Source organism: Scyliorhinus torazame, chromosome 5 (assembly GCF_047496885.1).
Source record: "Scyliorhinus torazame isolate Kashiwa2021f chromosome 5, sScyTor2.1, whole genome shotgun sequence".
Classification (NCBI taxonomy): domain Eukaryota; kingdom Metazoa; phylum Chordata; class Chondrichthyes; order Carcharhiniformes; family Scyliorhinidae; genus Scyliorhinus; species Scyliorhinus torazame.
In genome coordinates this window covers 176,057,643-176,063,581 of record NC_092711.1, presented here as the reverse complement: position 1 = coordinate 176,063,581, position 5,939 = coordinate 176,057,643, and the positions used below count along the sequence as shown (strand labels likewise).

Genomic DNA, 5,939 nt, shown 5'->3' with positions numbered 1-5,939 from the left:
ATACTGGACTATGATATAAATTATAGGTGGCACTGTAACTACATCTGTGCTCCCATATTACTTTTAAATAGTTCTGATGAAACAAAAGGTACTCATTGGCTTAGATGCATGTTTAGAAGAGGCAATTTGTAGAAATAGATAGTGTATACACAATGCTGTTAACATCAGAAAAGACACAAAATGGCTGTTAGCTATTTTGTGATATAAAATGGCTGAACAAGCCACATTCCCTGTAAACTGTCTCATGAGACCCAAGCGTGGGTATGTATAGAGAGTGTCCCAACAGCCGCTGATAACAGCTTCACAGAACAAGACTTGCAATGTATCCTTGATAAGCTCAAGGTCTAAGGCTGTAGACAGGGCACATTAGTTAGTTTTGAATGACTTCTGTATGAAGTTAGGGGCGGGTAAGACAACAGCCACTTTAACCATATATGTGATAATTGGGTATGCCAGGAAAATTGATTGACTGCATGTAAAAAGTGTGACGTGAATATAGTTGATTGATTGTATGTAAATGAGAAAACAACTAATTCCGCCCCTTGAATCTGTATATTATCCCATGTGAGCTTTAGCTCAAGTGAGAGAAGGTGCTGTCACAGGCTGTGGAGTCTGAGACCTTCCCTCCCAGAATTCTGACATAATAAACTGCTTTTTTTACTTATACTCAGGTCATTGTGTGAATATTTTCACCCCTAACATTATAATTCTTTTATTTCATGATGTGATATTCCCAATGAGAGAGTGACCTCGAGGAATTGAGCTGAGTTCTAACTGTACCATCAAGCAACATTGCATAATATTATGTATTAAAACCCCATTCCTGTTTGTTTCAGTCTGGTCAAGGAACTTAAACTATGTGACGATGGAGCAATATAGGAAATGATAGAGGCAATGATTCAATAACAGTCCTGCTGATATTGTCTCTTTAAACATTTCAAGTTCTTTTATAAATACATTTAGAGTTTCCAATTATTTTTTCCACCTCCCCAGCACGCTGGCTTAATCCATCTCAGCTGGAGGTCTGAGTCAGCCTGCCATCGGCGGCGAGACCTTCCCCCCCCCCCCCTCACCGCTCCCGCTGTCCGATCTCCCGCGTCTCACGTTCAGGGAGCGAGCAGCCAGCTTCCGTCCTCCTCCACCTCCCTCGGCACCACCAGCAGCAGCTCAGAGGGATCCTGGGTGATCTGGTCCTGCAGGAACTTCCTCAGTTCCTCCTCATTCCCGATTGGAACCGGGGCCTTTAGCTTGGAGTCCAGGTTGTAGTAGGCCCCGTTGATTTGCCTGACTGCCACCCAGTGCTTGCGCTGGATGGGGAGTGAGACAAAGCCCAGCGTCATGTTGGAGGGAATGTTGAGGATGAAGCCATGGACCCGGCACAGCACCAAGCTGCTGAGCGACTTGCGTTTATCCCACCAAATCGCAGCGAGACCTTGAGTTAGCAAGGCGGCCATGAGGACGTTGACATCATAGTTCCCGGTTCCTAACAAACTGCGATGTGGATTCACCAGAGAGTCGGGAGCCAGCTCAGCCCGTCCAGCTGCTGCTGGGTGAAGAGCGGCTGCTGCAGGAGGTTGTTGAGGGTGTGGAGGGCGCAGAGCTCTAGGCGCTGCCGCTCGTGGTACAGCGGAGGGGGAGGGGCTCCAACATCCCCACACCCGGGGGGGGGGGGCTCCGACATCCCCACACCCGGGGGGGGCTCCGACATCCCCACACCCGGAGAGTGAGGACAGGCCGCCGGGTGAGTCACTGCCAACCCCGAGGAGGCGCCATTCCCGCCCAGGCCCAGACAGAGAGCCCTTTTTGCATCTTTTAATGACTTATTATTTTTCTTTTTCTTTCTTCAATCTAAAAACAAAAAATTTCTTTAAAAAAAAGTTTTTTTGAATATTCCTCAAAACGTCCCCTGGGACCGGACTTCCGACTTCTTTAAAAAAACACACTCTTGGCGGGAGCCACCCGGTGTGGAACATCTCCACTACATTGCGCCCTGGCTTCGGGCCTGCCGCCTCATCCTCAGTTTGGCTCCACCCCCGTTGCTCCAAATGCGTGTGTCCCGGGCCCGACACCTCAGCTCCGGCCGCCAGACACTCGCGTGGGGTTCCTCGCCGGTTCTGAAAACGGCCCGGCTGGACGCCCGGGACAGCCCCAAAGGCCACCGAAAATCGGGGGGGGGGAGGAGGGGTGCAAAAAAACACGGTAAACCCCCGAAAGCGGCGTAGACAGTGGCCACCGGCGGGAGCTCCTCGAGGACAGAGACTTGAACTCTTTCCACAGTCAGTCCCCTGGAACACTCTCACTCGGGTGTGTGTGTCTCGGTGCTTTTCCAGTCACACTGATGGTTAAAATCTTTTGATGCCGACAGATCGGGCAAACATTTCTCCTTCTAGATTCAAAGGCCGATGATACTCAGATTCCAAGGTATCGAGTGACTCTGTAAGACCGAGACGCGATAATTGAGATTTCTGTCTGTAATTCCTCCTCTTGTAATATCTGTAAAAGGAGTTTACAAAAGTCAATACTCAGTACAGGATAGAAATTCAGAACAGAGAATTCTAGTTTCTGTGAAAATTCCTTCCTCTCATTCCCCAATACCTCGTCTCCAATACCTATTCCCCAGACCTAGTCTCCAGGGAGGGGACTCGGATGGATGGAGCCGAGTTTCCAGGGAGCGGACTCGGAGGGGCAGGGTATCGGAGGAGTGACTGTAGGAAGGATGAGTTATCTGACCACTGCACCCTGGTGCAGGAGGCCATTTAAGCGGGGGAGGAAGTGGTAGTTGTCGGGGATTCTATAACTAGGGGAACTGCTAACATCCTTTGGAAGCAGGACCGAGAGTCCCACATGGTATGTTGCCTGCCCGGTGCCAGGGTGAGGGGCATCTCCAACCAGCTTCAAAGGATATTGGAGAGGGAGGGGGAGGATCCAGTTGCTGTGGTCCACGTTGGGACAAACAACATCAGCAAGACTCGGAAAGAGGATCTGTTTGGGGAAAATCAGGAACTAGGAACAAAATTAAAGAACAGGCCCTAAAAGGATATAATCTCTGGATTATTACACGAGCCACGTGCAAATTTGGCACAGGGATGAGAAAATTAGGGAAGTAAACACGTGGCTAAAGGAGTGGTGCAGGAAAGAGGGCTTCCATTTCATGGGGCACTGGCATCAATGTTGGGACAGGAGGGATCTGTACCGTTGGGACGGTCTCCACCTGAACCGATCTGGGACTAGTATCCTCACGGAAAGGATAGATAGGGAGGTCACTGTGGTGATACACCACTGTACTTCCCTAGCATTGTATATAGTTATATAATAGTTGTGTGTAACGTGGCCCTGTAATCCTGTGTATGGTACTGTGTATTGTACTGTAGCTCTGTAGAGGTTCGGTCACCTGTATGTAACCTGACCTGGCCACAGAGAGCCCCGCCTTAGCCACTCCCCCGGGAGTTCAGTATAAGACCAACTTCTGTGACCAGGTCCCATTTTGTCTGGGGTCGTCTGTGTCAGGTAAGCTTCCTATGTAGTGTATTAAAGCCTTAGTTAAAGTCTCACATGTCTTTGTGGTTCTTGACGCTTAGTGCATCAAGCATTTCATGGGGCACTGGCATCAATATTGGGACAGGAGGGATCTGTACCGTTGGGACGGTCTCCACCTGAACCGATCTGGGACCAGTGTCCTCACGGAAAGGATAGATAGGGAGGTCACAAAGACTTTAAACTAACAAATGGAGGGGGAGGGGAAGGCCTCAGGGGAACTCAATACAGTTCCAAAAACAAGTAGCAGGATGGTCTGGACTGGGTACCAAATACACCGGTTATAAAGTTTACAGGAGGGACAGAGAATATGGCAGAGAGGGTGGAGTAGCCTTACTGATTAGAAATACTATCACCTCAATGGTGAGGATTGGATTTGTTTATTGTCACGTGTATCGAGATACAGTGAAAAGTATTGTTCTGTGTACAGTTCAGACTGATCATTCCATACATGAGAACAATACATAGGGCAAACATCAATACACAAGGCGCCTTTTCCTCCTCCAAAATAGCCCCGTAAACCACCAATACTACCCCTTCCCCAGTCCCCCTGTCGTCAGCACCTCATCCAGCAATGTGGAAGCTGGCTCTACTGGGAAGCTCTGTATCTCCTTTCTGGCAACGTCTCGAACCTGCATATATCTAAATATTTCCCCCTGCTCCAGCCCATACTTCGCTCTCAGCTCCTTCAATCCTGCAAAACGACCCCCAAGAAATAAATCTTTTAGTGTCCTAATTCCTTTCCAATCCCATCTCCTAAAATTTCCAATCCCATTTCCCTGGCTCAAATCTATGGTTATCCTCTCCTTTCTTAAGGAGAAAGTCGACATAGCTTTATTACAGGAAACTCATCTGGATGATAAGGAACACTTTAAATTGAGGCGGGATTGGGTGGGGCAGGTTTTTTCATCTCCTTTTCATCAAGTAGCAGGGATGTGGCAATCCTTATTAATCAAAATACCCCTTTGAAGGTTGAAACCTGCACCAAGGACAAAGGAGATAGATAGGTGATCATTAGAGGTTCGGTGCATGGAGATGTTGCTTCAATAATGAATGTTTATGGATCCCCGAATTACTCCCCGGAGTTCATTACTAAGGCCTTTGTGGATTTTGCAGAGTTAGCTTCAACTAACTCTTTTGTGGTTGGTGACTTCAACTGTCCCTTAAATCCGCTGGTAGATAAGATCCTGGTTACCAGGACCCCCCAACCCCCTTCCACCCCCACCCCCCCTCCACCCCCACCCCGCAAGCCAGGGCATTGGCCTTTACTTGTGAGGAGGTGGGTTATGTGGATGTTTGGAGAACTTTGCACCAGAGGGGCAGAGATTTTACCTTCTTTCCAGCCCCACATCAATGTCATACTAGAATCAACAACATTTTTATGTCAAGGACGATCCTACACCTGGTGTCCTCTTGCACCGTTGTGACCATCGATTGTGGACCATCCCACTGTTTCTCTGGAATTCTACTCGAAAGTTCACCCCCAGGTCGAGAATGTGGAGGTTGCTGCCTCTCTGATAAGAGATACTTAATTTACTAAGCATTTTAAGAACGAGTTGGAGTTTTTCCTTTGGATTAACTCAGCCCCTGGTATTCCCCCTCCATTTTATGGGAGACATGTAAATTTTATGCTCGGATGCTGAAGAACCAGCAACGTCTGGGGGTTTGTTTCACGAAGGCCGAGCAGAATTATGAGGAGATCTCGAATAAGCTATTGCTGAAGGAGGTTAATGTGGCAAGAGTGGCTTTGGACTCCCTATTGATGCAGCAGGTCGAGAAAGGTTTGCGAGGCAGACGTTGTACCAGTTTGGGAATAAACCGAACAAATACTTGACCTGTTTGACAAAGAAAAAGGCCGACATTGGAACAATTCCCTCTGTGCGGCTTGGGGGGGAGAAAAGGGTTGTGAGGACAGAGGAGATAAACAGGGATTTGGGGAATTCTATGCAGGATTATAAAGTCTCTGAAGTCTGGTGAAGTGTTGCTGGATATGGAGCATTTATTCTCTTCCCTGAAGCTTACGGAGGCCTCAGAAAGCCAGTGTGAGCCTCTTAATGCTCCCCTTTCCAGGGAAGAGGTCTCAAAGGCCATGAATGAGCTGCAGCTGGGTAAAGCACCAGGAGCGGATGGCTGTGGGTGTGATTTTTATAGGGGGCTTGAGGACTTGTTGTTGGACCCATTGATGGGTATGTATTGTCACTCTTTTGACTCAGGGATGCTGCCATCGACTCTTCGGGAGGCTAATATCTCTTTGATTCTGAATGACCCAGAAAGTGTGCCTCTTATTGGCCAATATCTCTTTTGAATCTTGACTTCAAATTACGATCTAAAGTTTTAGCGAGAAGGCTGGAGGACATCCTTCCAACAATCGTACGGGGGAGGGGGGGAACCTGGGTTTATAAGGG

At 48.2% G+C, this 5,939-nt stretch overlaps 1 pseudogene; it reads right to left on the bottom strand.

Annotated features, from left to right (window-relative positions):
• Positions 1-1,069: 1,069 nt before the first annotated feature.
• LOC140422726 (josephin-2 pseudogene) lies at positions 1,070-2,451 on the bottom strand (annotated as a pseudogene).
• Between the last annotated feature and the right edge of the window lie 3,488 nt (positions 2,452-5,939).